This window comes from Chrysemys picta, chromosome 1, assembly GCF_011386835.1.
Source record: "Chrysemys picta bellii isolate R12L10 chromosome 1, ASM1138683v2, whole genome shotgun sequence".
Taxonomy (NCBI): Eukaryota; Metazoa; Chordata; order Testudines; family Emydidae; genus Chrysemys; species Chrysemys picta.
In genome coordinates, this window is record NC_088791.1 from 123330618 (window position 1) to 123346815 (window position 16198).

At 43.5% G+C, this 16198-nt stretch overlaps 1 protein-coding gene across 23 annotated transcripts in view; it reads left to right on the forward strand.

Moving 5' to 3' along the window:
- The window catches only part of PPFIBP1 (PPFIA binding protein 1), a 178575-nt gene that overhangs the window by 25279 nt on the left and 137098 nt on the right, over window positions 1-16198 (forward strand). The window contains exon 2 of one of the 23 annotated variants that reach the window (XM_065569210.1): window positions 1600-1712. The exons of the other annotated variants lie outside the window; for them this stretch is intronic. The gene's annotated coding sequence lies outside the window, so the exon portion shown is untranslated. The remainder of the gene's footprint in view (window positions 1-1599; window positions 1713-16198) is intronic. 23 annotated transcript variants of the gene reach the window in all.

Consider the following 16198-nt stretch of genomic DNA (forward strand, 5'->3'; position numbering starts at 1 on the left):
AAGCCATTCAGATTCAATTTCTTCTTTTTTTTTTTAAATAACTACCTGATGTGTTAGCTCACAGGAAGTATATCTGCAGTGCTTGGTGTTTTCTAAATTATTTGAAAAAGCTCCTGGGAATACATTCTTTCAATGGCCCTTTTCTTCTTTGTTTTCTGTTCCCTGTACTAATAATTTTGGCTCCTTGTTCACTTTCTTTTCCTTTTTAGAAGAGACTAGGAAAACAATGATTTCTTTTTGCTGAAGAGTTTGCCACAGTATCTTATAGGACAAATAAGTCTCATTTTGCTTTTTCTTGGCATGAGAAAAGTCTTTCATTAGAAGGAAATAATAAAATAAGGAAAAAATACAGTTTGACCTTTATTAGACAGGAAAATAGAGTGATGTAATCAAATGGCTATTGGAGAGTATTTGTGAGACAAATAGTATGGATCTAAGGCCTTTTTTCTGTCAGATCTCTTGCATTTTGCCTGACTCTAATGTTTCCCACGAAGTCCTGTACTTTGCCAGAACTGCAGTTCCCAGCTCTCGTAGTTATACTATTGTATGGAACTTGAATTTTGGATTTTGAAGATATGGGTCCAGATAATGTACATATGCTCAAAATAGAGCAGTTACAGCTCCCTGATTCTGTGTCCAGCTCCAGGCAGCCTATGGACTACTCTAACCTGTGTCAGCTAGCAGTAGTCCCCAAGACATCATTTGCCAGCTGAGTGAATCCAGAGTGGAGTGTATACCCAGCCATACCTCCTTCCTGACTCTGGCAGTTTCCTGCAGCAGGAGCTACAGGGAAGGTGGCTAGGCTCTGCCACTTTCCTGCCAGGTTACAGGGATGTGGCTAGTCTCAGCTTCTTTTATGCCATTTGAGTGGCACAAAGGAAGCAAAATGGGGAAGAGAATCTCTTCCTAAGTTTCTAATATCACCAAATTCTGGCCCTCTTGTAAAAGGCTCTATAATGGATATGTGTTACCTCTTATTGTACACCCATCTTCTGAGCAACAGTGCTGCCCCTCCCTAGATCCCAAGTACGGATGGCTCCTGCTAGGAGCACAACATCCCTGGTGGGTGGGTGAGTGATTTTCATTACTGAAGCAGTAGGCATATGCATGCGGCTGTCTGGACTGCCCACCTGGAACTCATCACTAGAATGCCTTTTCACAACTCCCACCATAGAGGGTCTGGGACTGACATGTTGGAGGATTTTGGAGAGCTTCAGAATTGGCGAAGAAATCTTCCAACAAGCACCTTCTCTGTACTTGTTTTATGCCAGCATTACAGACAGAATGTGATCCTACAGGAGTAATTAAGTTCTGGCTCAAACCAGTGTAATTCAGGAGTTACTCAGCGGCGTTAAACCCATGTAAAACTCATGTGAGTGAGATCAGAATTGGTCCCTGTATGTTTAAAAGGAGAAAACACAGTTATTGGCATGTGCTATCGGAACCTACTGTCGAGCTAGTCTGAGACTTTCTATCCCTTTCCTGTATCACACATCATCATAGGCTTTATTTTGCTATTTAGCTTGCTTCAAGACATGCAGTTGCTAGATGGAAAAATGCACCAATTTGCTGCAAATCTGACTGAATACCTTGTTACAGCTAGACATGTACAAGCTTGACATAATGGCTCGGAACAGAAGAGAGTGATAGCAACAGACTGTGAACCCTTTCAAGAGATTCTGAAGATCAGTTGTACTAAATTCAATCTTCAGGTATGTTTCTGATCTTCATATGCGGTGTTAATTTTAGTTCTTCACAAAGCTTATTTTAACTACACCCACATCCCTGCCCAGAAACGTTGACTACCTGTACGCTAAAGCAGGGCTTCTCAAACTGGGGCTCGGGACCCCTCAGGGGTTCGCAAGGTTATTACATGGGGGTCACAAGCTGTCAACCTCCACCCCAAGTCCCGCTTTGTCTCCAGAGTTTATAATGGTGTTAAATATATTAAAAAGTATATTTAATTTATAAGGGTGGGGGGGTCTCACTCAGAGGCTTGCTATGTGAAAGGAGTCCCCAGTAAAAAAGTGTGAGATCCACTGCGCTAAAGGAATTTGTTAGAAGTGGCTTTGTTGCTTATAATTTGAAGACATCTTTAAATATTAAATCATAGCATGTAGAGTGTCAAGAAAAAATTCAGCCCTTGGATACTGAGTCCAATCACTAGCAATTACTATAGAACAATCAGACTTCTCTACACCTCAGTGGTGATAACAAAGAGCACATTGCTGTACAGGAAAAGTCTATTTAGCAATGGACAGAAGCATGTGTTTCTATTGCAGAAGAACCTTTCTTCACCTGTTGGCTGCTTAGATGGAATTTTGCACTTTGCAAACCTACTTATCTAAATTTGTTGGGCTTCCTAGGGTCTGCAATTACTGCCTGCTCCTTTTTTGGGGACAAATGGCTTTAAACAGGTAAAGCTGTTAGGTTTAGATGTAATGATGTGCGTGTGCTGACAGAGTTTTGTGCCTGTGTATCGGGTAGGAAATGGAGTTGGGCCGGGACTGAAAACCTCAGTTCTGAGCCATGGGGAAGTTCAGATACAGATCTAGATTCTATGCTTTAGGCCCAGCCTTAGTAAGAAATAATGATTTGCACTGATGTTGCACTTTCTGTTTGTGCATGTTTGCACAACATTTTCAAAATGTTGTACCGTCAGGATGATGGATGATCTTGATTACTTTAACAGGGACCACATTGTACCTACTATTAGGCGCACCTGTATACGGCAGTGATGTGTAGATACAGTACCTCATTGTCATCATATACAGGTGTTCGTAATGTGTTCATACAATGGTCCCTCTTAAAGTCAACACTTCCCCGTAATCACCACGTTTACTACAGTTATTTCTCTCTGCCGAGAGTCCTGCTCTGGGGTAACTGTCATTGGAGAGCTAACGATCACATTAAGTATCTGTTCATTTTGACTGATGGGAATCTGAGGCAGAGAGTAGTGGAATGACTTGCCCAAGCCTCACTGAGTGAGTGAGTGGCAGAGCTGGGGTTAGAAGTCAAATGTCTATGGCTCCCTACTCCAAAATGCAGTACACGATACCACCCTGCAACTTATTTACCAATTAGTTTCCCCGTATCTCTGAAAAGTTTGAGTGAAGTGGAGGAAGTGACCATCCTGCATAGTTGTCTGACTATCGCTCTATCAGAGGGTATTTAGACAGACTTCATACGTTTATTTCTTATGCTGGTTTTACACAGATGTAACTCCACCGAAGTAAATGGAGTTATCCTTGATATACGCAAGTGAGAGTGAGTGCAGGATCAGACCCAGGAATCCTTTTGCTTTGCCCTGGCCAGGCTTTTAAGGCTAGTCTACACTAGAAGCGCTACAGCGGCAATGCAGCTGCGCTGCTGTAGCACATCTGGTGAAGACGTTCCATACTGACGGGAGAGAGCTCTCCTGTTGGCATAATAAAACCATTTCCCCGGGTGGCGGTAGCTAAGTGGGTGGGAGAAGCTCTCCCGCCAACATAGCACTGTCCACACCGGCACTTAGGTCCGTGTAACTTGTGTCGCTCAGGGGGTGATTTATTCACACCCCTGAGCGAAGCAAGTTATACCAATGAAACCTGGCGAGCCCATAGATTTAACGATTTTTTTGAGGGAGTTGCTGTAAATAAAGTCAAGGGCGTACACCTTAAATGGTTGAATCCATTTTTCCACAAGGCTTCCTTCATAAAATGTGAAGTTTTATGTGACATTCTTTTATAATGACCCACCATATCTGGCTTCATATGGTACACTTAAAAAAAAAAATCTATGTTGGAAACCTATTCCCTGAAGTTGAGCCATGAAACAGACTACTAACAAAATAGTTTGTTTCTAAGCATTTCCTTGGCATAATTATATTGAGGGCGGGGGCGGCGGAAACCCTCTGTTCCTTGCTGGCACATTTTTCTCAAATAAAGGAGTTATACAAAAACCCTGTGAATGAGAACTTGTGCTGCAGGCAGAGAGGGGAAAATACATTATAACAAACTGCATTGCTTCTGTATGCACCGGGATTGCTATTGTGCAATCAGTAGGGTAGTATCTGGGGTAAGTTTTAAATCTCACCGATTTCACGCTGCAACAGAAGGTGGTCTAGCAGCTTGCAGATCCCCAGCTGACTTGGAGAATTGATCCTGGAAAAAAAGTTGTGATACTGCATGTTGGTGACTCTGTTTTTAAGAAAAATACTAGTTTCTCTGCTAAAAGGAGAAGAATAGCTAATGATGAAGCTAACTTTGCAGTTGTCATAGACGTACCCAAAGACAGTTCAAAATTGCTGACTCCTTTTGTAAAGTCTTAATGGACTTACTCCATTCTACTTCTCTGTGCCTTCACCCAGTATTCTGTTCTCTCATTTGCCTCCTTCCATCTCCTTCCTGCAGGTAACCACAGTTGTGGATTGCTCCCTGGTGCTGCCCAATCTGACAGTCTCTTCCCTTCTTCCAGGCTACTGAGTCACCTCCCCTCTTTAAATCTGCATCCTGCAACCACTGCATCCATTAGGGCTTGTAAAGCACAACTTTCCTCCCTGCTGAAGACAAGTGGCCAGTGTGGCGTCTTTTGGAGGAGACGTAAAATAGAGGTTCTAACTGTAGTAAAGATGTTACACTGACAGCCTGTTGTCTTTAGTGCGTTAGTGGCAATTGTCAAAAACACAGGAGTGTGAACCTCACTGTCCTGACAAATAAAATGTGTGCATTCTGCTTACCGAAATTAGCTGCAGTTGGGTGCAGTAGTTTTCATTTGCTGTCCTAAACAGTTCTACAGGGTTGCAGGGGCTGCATTTATGTACAAGATGAAGTGATTCTTGGTATAACTTTTTAATATAAGCTTGTTAATGTTCTTTGGGATCCATCTGTATAAATGGAAGTTCTGCCCGGAAAACCAATTCCTCTTCACTTTGGTTTGATGTTCTCATTAAAGCATATGGCTGTTTCTGTCTCTGAAGGGCTGTTTACCGCAATAAATTGCATTGTAGTATTATAAGGGCTAGATTGTAATTCCTGCTGCTTGAGTGTGGGAGATGTGCTAATTGGAAATTTTTTTTAGGATGGTGCAACTTGCTTCCTCCATTCCTTTGCATCTGGTGTACTCTGCACATGAGGGTGATGTGCATCCCCAGGGTTGCATGGAGAGAGCAATCCCGAGTGCACAGGTTGTGACTGTAACTGGTCCTTATGCAAGGGATAAGGAAGTTCCTTGTATTCTCCCATCAAGCACCTGTGCAAAAGCCCGTCAAAATCTAACCCTTAATAGAAATTTTGGTTAAATTAATTCAATTTAAACAGTAGAAACATAATTAGAGAGTGAAATTTGGACTTTTCCCACATGATCAAAACTCTTACCAAACGAGCAATAACATTTTTATTTAGCTAAATTTGCCTGGTTTCAGATCCCTGATCTAATAATAATAAATACAGTACAACTTCATTTAGGAGCCACATGTAATAACTTTCCCCTGTGGCTGCACTTGAGAGGTGTAGCTATTCAAGGTGGCTTTTAAATGAGGGTATTGTTCTACATAAGTGGGTTTGCTTGTTTTTATTTTTAATAGCTGTGAAAGACCTGTGTAGGTACCCAGTAGATGATTTTCTAGTTAGCTACTGTGTCTTGGTTTGAACAGCTTGCATTTCCACCACTTTGAAAACTTGGCAGATGAAACAAAAGTATCAATTGAACTAGTCTCTTTAGAAGGAATAAAAATAAATGTGCTGCTTTTGTTGTTGAGTAGTTGCAGTGTTCTATTTCTGGTTCACCTGGAATCCTTTGCTGGTTCATTGTGGAAGGGCTGAGGATGTTATATACCATTGGCTCACCTTTTTTACTTTTATGACCAGTTTTGTCTCATTGTTTCCTCCTGCTCTCCCTGTCTGTTTTATCCATCTGATGTCTATAGTCTTATACTTAGTCCCTGCCCCAAAGAGCTTACAATCTTTCTGTTATATTTGTACAGTGCCTAGCACAATGGGGTCACGGCCTCTGAATGCTGTCGTAAAACTAATAATGAGCTTAATCATGAAGGGTGCCAGGCTGACATCTATGGAGGGTGACAGTTGCTAGCCACAGGATAGGTACAGCATAGGTGGCAGCCGTGCCAGATTCCCCACATTGCCTACACCTGCAGTGGTAATAAAATAGTTCAGTATCCATGCACATTCAGTCTGTTGCCTTTCTGCAGCGAATGCCAGTTGTGGTGGAGGTGTGGTTTCTGTAGGTGTGGTGGACATCTGTCCATGGAGAAGTGGGCTGCAATAACATTTCACATATTAAAAGATTGCCCAAAAATCCATTGGCTGTACATTTTAATCATTACATAATTCAGTTGGATTTGAATTGGTGACCTAGAGTTGAAAAGCTCTTGTATCCCATCAGCAATCCCCTGAGCCATCCATTCTTACTGCTTCCTTTTTTGAAAAATTGTGCGTTTTGTTCAAAAGAAATACCATCAGAGCTTTCAGTCATTTTAGTTTGATACCACAATATTTGAAAACCTACTCTTAGAGAGAGAGGCTTTATTCTCCGTGGTCTAATCAGAGCCTACGTTTCCTCCAGATATGAAAAATAAATTGTGAAACTTTTTGGGTTGTGTACACAGTGCATCATCGGTATTCCTCCTGAGAGAAAAACAAATCTGTTGTTGCAAGACACTGACCTCTTTAGAGAAGTAGATTGAAAGCTAATGACGATTTTTCTCTGAGGATAATGCTCTATAATAGCTAGTTAAATTGGGGTATTTAATACTAGTGGCTGCATCTTTACTTATTGCTGAAATAAAATATTGCAATGGGTATAAGGAAAGTTCTTGAGTAAAACAGATCAAAATGTTTCTAGCAGCTATGGGGGGAAGATTTTGCGTTCTGGCATCACAATGAGGAAATGATAGTTTATAAACTACCAACATAAATAAAACCTAGCGCTGTTTGTCTGCCAGCTTTAAATATATGTATGCAGTGGTGGTGTAGCTGTTTTGGTCCCAGGATGTTAGCGAGACAAGGTGGGTGAGGTAATATTTTTTTTTTTTTTTTTTTTTTATTGAACCAACTTCTCTTGGTTGAGAGGGACAAGCTTACACTGAGCTCTTCTTCTGGTCTGGGAAATGTACTCAGTGTCACAAGATGGAAAAGATTGTTTAGCATAAGTAGCTGACACACATTTTAAGGGACCCTTCAAGGTGAAGTGGCCTGTCAGCACTTCTCCAAAGACATTTCCCCAGCCTGGCAGCTGTGTGTATAGGCAGCATGGTCTAGTGATTGGAATAAGAAAGTGGGGCAGGCACTTCGCAGATACCCCCTGTGAGGCAGGAAAGGTTCTACCGCTGTCCTTTGTAGTGATTGACTGAGTGCATGCAAGGTCCAGCACATTGCAGAAGATGCTCAGTACCTCACATGATCAGGCCCTACGTGGTCACGGGGAAGTTATCTGACATGTTCTGTGCCTCAGTTTCCCCACCTGTAAAATAAGGATAATACTTACCCCATGTGAGGCAGGAATCTGCATCTTAATTTGTTAATGTCTGTGAAACTCTTTGAGCTGCATGGGTGAAAGATGCCTAGACATGCAAATATCCACAGTTCAATTTACGCCATGCTCTTGCTGGCCATCGACCTTCCTACTGACAGCTTCACCTTGTCTTGCTCCAATCAGTATTTCTCAGGAGCCTGTTTTTCCCTATCCTCATATGTTCCCAACCAAGATCCATTTCCCTGGCACATCCTACCACAAGCTGTCAAATCCTTCTCCTTGCATGAGAGGGACTTGGAAAAAAACAGCCCCCCGCCCCTGTTGCCCAACTACCTCTTTCTCCTCTTAGGAACAAGAAGAGCCTTGCATAATCCACTGCCCAGGACAGGAGTCTGGGGAAAGAATCCTGCTCCAATTGACTGAGGGGTGGGGCACTAGATTCTGGTGTTCCCATAGTCAGTCTGCATGAGGGGCCCTCTCCAGACCACATCCCTTGTTGCATCCTGTTCTCCTGCTGCTGTTCCTGGCTGCACTCGCAAATCAAGTAGCTAAGCATCTCACTGACCTAAATTGCATCCATAACTATTGGTAGCTACAAGAAGGGTGAAACTAAGTTCTAACTACCTATCTCATTATATATGGTCAAGTATGTTGGGAGAATAATGCTGATTGTGTGTGGGGAGTGGGGGTGGAGGAGGGGAGGGAATAACCCACAATACTCGAGTTTTCTCTGGTGGAGGAAAGAGAACTCTCTCAGTTCCAGGGACTGAGGAGATGAAACAGAACAGGTCAGGTGGTGGTGATGGGTTTATTTTGTAATCTAATTGCGTCTGTTTAAAGTGTCTGGAAAATTACTTGATGAATGGAAATGATGTTTTCAGGATTATTTAAAATTCGCTGTTGGCCATTTGTATATCAGAAGCTTGTGCTTATCAGTACATTTAGAGTTAAAAAAATACCAACCAACCAACCAACCAACCAACCAACCTGGAGCAGCAGTTTTACTTGGCAACAACAACATCTCTATTGTAATGCCATTGAAATGAATGAGGGCCCTGATCAAGTCAGCAGAACTATACCAAAGATGAATTTATCCCTGTATGTCTCCAAATAAGTCACAAGGGAAATGAAAGAGAGACTCTTCAGCAGTTGTGGAAGGAATGGAGTAAAATTGGAGTCAGCAAGATAAAACACTGTGGCCACATCCTGATATTAATTAAACCATTTTCCTTTTGTAAAATGATAATAATGGGGCTTAATCTCATAGTCCTTTCTCAGAGAAAACTCTTGGTAATTCTAACTTTTGGACCCCAATAGATCAGGCATCAGTTAAGATTCTGAGAGACTCCTGGAATTTCCACAGGGGTTGCTTGCTGTTAGCTTCTCTATTAACTCTGCAGGTTGTAACCTGCACCTTGCTTGTCATATGATTAGCAAGATCAATGAATTTAGTCAAAGTGGTACCAGCAAACTTGATTGAAGTAAAAACATGACAAATAGTTTTCATCATTTTAATTTATACTAGAGTAAGTCTTTCTTGCATAACTGGAAGAGATGGGAGATCTCTTGGATAACGCATTTGACATAACTAATTACCACCTTATCTTTACAACAGAGAGAGTTGGGGCATGAGATTTTGTAGTCAACTTCACACTGGGTTAATATTTGGAAGATTAATTTTTAATTTCTGCATCTTTCACCCATTGTTCATTGGAGAATTATGCAGAAAAAATAACCAGCATAATTTTGGTATTGTTTTGTAAAGTTGAGTTAAAACAACAAGTTATGATTCTGTATTACAGCATAACCTAAATGACACAATTAGTGCAGAAGAGCACTTTAATTTTAGGGTTGACTCAGTCAGTGATTAATATAGAAATTAGTCATAGACTTACATTTTTTCCTAGCATAGGTCATGTCTAGTTTCACTTTTAAACTCTGAACAGTCAGTTACCTGAAGACTTCATTTAAATGATTTGCAATTTTATTTTCATCCCTATTACACATGTTTATACCAGACAGGTCAGTTAATGTAGCACTTATCAATATTCTCTTTTGACAGTATATAATAAGTCAGTGTATAGGTTAGTATGTTTTTGATGCAGTTTTCTGAGGTTAATGTCCATAACTCACATTATGAATTGAGGACCATTTTCTTTTCATATAGACAAAAAATAATCAAGGGTCTTTAGAGTAAAGGTTGAAAAATACCATGTTGTGTCTTCTTGGTCAAATGGCTTTGCCACTCTGCCTCAGCTTCCTCATCTGTAAAATGGGGATAACAATACTTGTATCACAAGGGTATACGTGAGGCCTGATTAATGTTAGTGAAGTGCTTGGAGATCCTTTAGATGAAAGTATTAAATGAATGCTGAGTATTACTAAACTCATTTCTTGATACCCCACGCTGTGAGGTAGGCATTTTTGTCAAGGTCTTTATGTAGTGTGTGAAGGGGTATCTTAGGGTTACCATACGTCCTCTTTTTCCCGGACATGTCCGGCTTTTCGGCAGTCAAACCCCCGTCCGGGGGGAATTGCCAAAAAGCCGAACATGTCCGGGAAAATGGCGGCTCTGCTCCTCCCCGACTCTTTGACTCTGTTTAGGAGCCGGGCTGCCCGAGCGCTACCGGCTTCGGGCAGCCTCCGGACCCTGCGCCCCCAGCCGGGCACTTCCCCTCCCGGACTCCAGCTGCGCTGGGGAAGCGCCGTCCGGCGGCGCAGGGTCCGGAGGCACGGGGGCTGCCCGAAGCCAGTAGCGCTCGGGCAGCCCGGCTCTTAAACAGAGCCGAAGAGTCGGGGAGGAGCAGAGCCGCCGCGGCTGGAGGCTCTGCTCCTCTTCGGCTCTGTTTAAGAGCCGGGCTGCCCGAGCGCTACCGGCTTCGGGCAGCCCCCGTGCCTCCGGACCCTGCGCCGCCGGAGCCCGGGAGGGGAAGTGCCCGGCTGGCATAGGGGCTGCCCAAAGCCCCAGCGCTACCGGCTTCACGGTTTGTCGGGCAGCCTCCAGACCCTGCGCCCCCGGCTGGGCGCTTCCCCCTCCCGGACTCCAGCTGCGCTGGGGAAGCGCCGTCCGGGGGCGCAGGGTCTGGGGGCTGCCCGGCAAACCATGAAGCCGGTAGCGCTGGGGCAGCCCTTTCCCCATGGCTGGGAGTGGGAGGGAGGAGGGAGCGGAGTTAGGGCGGGGAAGGGGTGTAGTTGGGGCGGGACTAGGGGTGGGGAAATGGGCGGGGCCAGGGCCCGTGGAGGGTCCTCTTTTTTTTATTTATTAGATATGGTAACCCTAGGTATTTTGTGCTTTCTATGCCGAAAAACAGGGCACTAATGATGGAGTTCCAACTTTTTACTCTGAATTAAACTGGCAATTTAATGTTACCTGTTTTGTGTTTTTGTAATTTAAATGCTTAATGACTGTAGCTTTCCCATAACTTATTGCCGTAAAATATGAATTTTGAAGTTGGAAACTTGCTGAACAAACTGGCTTCCTAAACATCAAAGAGAAGCTAAATCACAGAATGTGTAATTGAATTTTGAACACACAAACCATATTCACTAGATATTGTTCGCAGTAGCAATCGGATGTGTTGCCTACATCCTATAATGCTGGCATGTGAATTGTGACCTGTTTCTCCTCCCCCAGCCTCCCCCCCAACTTTAAAATTTTGTAGTGGTAAGTAGCAGTATACAAAATACCAGTGGTTTTGGTCACAGGGCTTCATGCGTACATTAAGTTTCAGTCATGAGGAATGCGCTCTGAGCATTAGTTTCACTCTGAGCTTCGGGTTTGAAGGAATGCAGAAACCCAAAGTGAAATTCAGTTCAAATTCCAGCATTTCTATCAGCCCGGATTCAGCTGAAAGACGAACAATCCTTATGCTAAGCTTGGGCTTGTAGTGAAACCCACTGGCAGGCAAGCTTTATGGGCATTTGGCTTTTTGTTGTGGATATCGCTACTGAAGACAAAAATGATGCTCCAAGACTAGAGGGTCAATATTTTACATATCATTACAATTACATGATCTTAAAAAAAATCTTAAACTTCTGTCACAGCATTATTAAGAGATTCATTATATGGTCCCTCTGCTGGCTGGGCAGCAGGAGTTGAAAACATTTCGGGAAGTATGCTGACCTCATTGCATTTTGATATTTGGTAGGATTAGGTGCTGTGTATCAATATGGTGAGCATGTTGGATTTGTTCAAACAATAATCCTATTAACTTCAGTTCAAAACAGTGTTTGGCTTAATGCCCCGTTGTATGAAAATTATACTGCAGTAATAGATATTTATCATCCATGAACATGGAGTTGACTTATTTTTTGCTAAGAAATCACTGGCCTTCCCTGAAACAGGAAAATGAACATTTCTTCAGTGTTTTGCTCTTTGACTATTTAAGGCCTTAGTATAAATCCATGCGTGCTGCCTCAACCTTGGTACATAGTCATCACTGATGAAAACCACTGTATGACAGCTGGATGGCATAAATAATAATTATGTATTATTACTGTGGTGATGCTTTAGAAATATATATACAAGTATTCCTTTTCCTTGATTTAAAAAGAAAGCCCCTTAAAAATACCTGGTTGTTTAATGCAAGAGTAAATCACAAAATAAACTAAAATGAAGAGTAAAAACAGAGAAGGGAAAAAGGTTCCAAAACTCTTCTCCACAGCTTTCAATATAGATCAAGATAAATAAATAGCAATGGTAGTAGGGTTGTTAGGGAAGCATCTGTCAATCAAAGCATTTCAATTCGGGGGCTGCTTTACATCGTTTATATATAAAATACAGTATGTACTGGGGATGTGATTAGTGTTGAGGAGGTTAAAAACTGAGGGTCAAATCCTGGCAAAAAGGTCCTCTATGACGTGAAACTCACAGAAGCTGTGTAACTCCCCTGGAATCTTGATGAGGAAGCACATCTCCTATGGGACAGTCCCTTGACTACATCATCCTCATCACTGAGTGAAGTCTAACTTTTTGTGGAACCCAGTTGCTGTAAGTAAAGGCAGGTTCTTGGCAGGAAAAAGCTCCTCCTCCATATCCCAGCAGTGGGCAGAGGTGTTAGTCTGGGGGGATGAGATGGAATGGGCTGTGTGGTCTAAAGACTTGTCCTGGGTGGTATCTCTGCAATGGAGCTGCTGCCAAGCAGTAAAGATGGGGGCCCATCAGGCTGAAGAACACCCCATCTCCCTGAAAACAGGAGTGTTATCAAAAGGAAAAAAAGCAGCAGAAGACACCCCTATGCACCCAAAACATGCCCACATTAAAAAAAAAAAAAAGAGAGAGAGAAAAGAAGTCAATTATTCTTTTCTCAAGGACCCGCCATGGGGGAAAAAGCTCTTGTAATGTACCTTACATCTCACGGCACCTTAGAAAGGAGGTCAGAATCATTATCCTCATTGTACAGATGAGGAAACTGAGGCACAGAGGGGAAACATGGAGCTGCTCAGGGGTAGGGATGCTTATTTGCATAGGTTCCTTCTGCCAAAATAACTCCATGACATCTATCCACAGAGCAGATATTTCTTGCCCTCTCTTCCAATGCAGCAGCCTGAACTGCACCCTCAATGTGGGTGATCAGCCAGTTCACAAAGCTGTATGTTGCTTGCCACATGTAAACCCAGCATGATGATTTAGCCCATAAATTCAATATGGCCAGGATTCTTCATAGTTTGTCTATCAGTTAAGTTTGTAAAGTGCTTTGGATCTAGGCCGAAGGAGGCTGTATAAATGTAAGTTTTTAAAGTATATTTTTCTTTCTGTGGCTAATGGAATTTGCCAGACTATATTTTTCAGAGATTCAGGTGGAGTGTCAGAACAGCATCTTTTAATAATCCACCTGGACAATAATGAATGGGTGGGTGGGAGAAGTAACCGGAACTGTTTTATGAGCCATTTGAAAGACTTTATTTCATCCCTCTATTCCAAGGGTGGGCAAACTTTTTGGGCCGAGGGCCACATCTGGGTGGGGAAATTGTATGCAGGGCTGGGGCAGGGGGTTGGGGTGCGGGAGGGAGTGCGGGGTGTGGGAGGGGGTGTGGTGTGCAGAAAGGGGCTCAGGGCAAGGGGTTGGGGCAGAGGAGGGGGTGCGGAGTGTATGAGGAGGCTCAGGGAAGGGAGTTGGGGTGCAGGAGGGCTGCGGACTGTGGGGCGGGCTCAGGGCAGGGGTTTGAGGTGCACAGGGGTGCAGGATGCAGTAGGGAGCTCAGGGCAGGGGGTTGGGGTACAGGAGAGGTGCAGAGTGCGGCAGGGGGCTCAGGGCAGGGAGTTGGGGGGCGGGGTGCAGGCGGGGTTTGGGCTCCGGGACAGCGCCGCTTACCTAAAGCGGCTCCAGGGTGGCAGCGGCACGCACCAGGGTCAGGGCATGCTCCCTGCCTGCCTGCCCTGGCCCCACGCCGCGCCGCTCCAGGAAGCGCTGCGGCCCCTGGGGAAGAGGGAGTGGAGAGCTTCATGTGCGCTGCCCTTGCTGTGCCTCCAGGTACCTCCCCATGAAGCTTCCATTGGCCGCGGTTCCCCGTTTCCGGCCAATGGGAGCTGTGGGGGCAGGTGCCTGGGGGCAAGGGCAATGCATGGAGCCCTCTGCCCCCCACCCAGGGGCTGCAGGGAAGTGGTGCCGGCCACTTCTGAGAGCAGCGCAGGGCTCGTGGCGCCACGGGGGGCAATCCCGCGGGCCAGATCCGGCCCACAGGCTGTAGTTTGCCCACCCCTGCTTTATTCTGTAGTGGAAGGAAGTCAAACAACTTTTTATATTTTAAAGAATTTACCTTTCTTTAAAAAAATATCTTGCATCAGGAATAAAAGTAAATAGATCAACCTAGCCTGATTAATTGGTAATGAACAGATCTAAAACAGAGCACTGCATTCCAGTCTTCCAGATAACATACTCCCAAAAATGCCTTTGAAGGAGAGCTTGCAACAGGTACAATGAAGAAATTGAATCAGACTGTGCTTCACAATCTGGTACAAAACAGTTAAACTGCTGCCAACACACACTCCTAAATCAGTCTTTCAGATCCTCGCTCCTTGGATTGTAATTCCAGTGCCATTTTTAGCTTTTCCTTTGTCCAGTAGCTAGTCCTGTCTCCATAGTCTGCAAAAGAAATGAGTGGTCATAGCATAAAACCCTCAGTTTGGCAAGGTGAAGTAGAATTACAGACATGTTAAAATGCATTGGTTTGAGTTAGTTCCCTGTTTTCTCCCTGATTAATGGGATTAAGGGTTGGAAAGGACACCAGATATGAAGTCTTGCACATCAGTTCAGTTTTCTGAGTATTGTATAGTCATGTTTGTGTTGTATTACTGTCTCTGCCTATTACACTAAAAGGGATACATTAGAAGAATTATGTATTGTATCTTTCTCTGTGCTAGGTCAAAAACTATCATTAATTTTTCCACAAATTTTATGGCAGCCTTACCTTTACCTTTTTTTTTTTTTAAACTGAGACACAGAATCTGAAATTGTTTAGTGAATTCTAACAGTTCACCCCAACAAGTAATTTTCTTCTGTGGAGATTTGCTTCTATATTTTGTCTGCAAATCTCCTTAAATTGCAAGCATCAGTTCTAAAACTCAGCCAACTAGCTATTGAGAGAGAAAGAGAGAGAATTGTAGAATCTTGATGATTAATATATAACCTTTCTAACATGTATAGAGAGCCTAGCACTGTAATATTTAATAATAAGCCTAGATAAATCATATAATCGAGATATTTGGCTAGTGTGCCCTTTTGATGGCATTTTGTATTGTAACAGTGTGTTTACCCTGCACCATGTGGATGCATTTGTTCCCTAGTTTCCATCACTGAGGAGTAATTTTAGCCCTCCAGCTGAACCAAAAAACTCCAGCCTTTCCAATCTTCACACAGTCGCCCTGGCTCTCAACCATTGCTTGAGGGTTTGTCCATCTTCTCCTCTCTTCTGGAAACAACAGCAACACTCCCTGCTGGTCCCTTACAGTCAAAGTGAGTTCACACCCTCCCTTCTTCTTCCATAAGAGCAACCTTTGGGGCCCTCAACAAAATGAAGCAGGTGTCAGGTCTAACCACCATCTTTCTCCTTCCCCAAGGCCACTGCTCTTCCATAAGCATTGCCTCCTCAGGGTACATTAGCCCTGGATCGCTGTCCAGCTATTTTCCCATGCTCTTTCACTAGCTTCCCCCTAAGTCTTTTCCAGACCCTCTGACTGATGGGACAGCCCTTTTCCTGGTCTCTTTGCCATTAGACTCAGCAGGTCTTGCTGCATCTCCCAGAATTCCCTGTTCTTGGTGGAAACCAGGGGCACGGCACAGTGCAGGACCTGCTACCTGCCTCCCTATTACGTATATTAAATTTTTTTAAGTCAATTAATTACTCCTGTGTTGTGACAATCTTGAAAATGTGGTGTATTGAAAATGGTGTTAAAATTGTGAATTGTCCTTTTAAATTCTCTGGGTTTTCTGGGTCCTGATTGCAGGAAGAGGGATTTGTAGGGCAGAGTCTGTTCTGTAGATGTCCTAAAGCAAGTGGGGTGATTTCTGCCCCTCTGTTTTAGGGAGCAGCCTGCTTTGTGTCTCTGTTTTGGGTTCTTGTGTGTTATCATTGTGAATTCTAAGACAAAGAATAGCATTACATTTCAGCCTTCCAGCAAGAATATCATATGTTTTTATCTTGCCTCTCTGTTTGTATGATGTGAAACACAGCAGAAAACAGAAACAACAAGGAGTCTGGTGGCACCTTAAAGACTAACAGATTTATT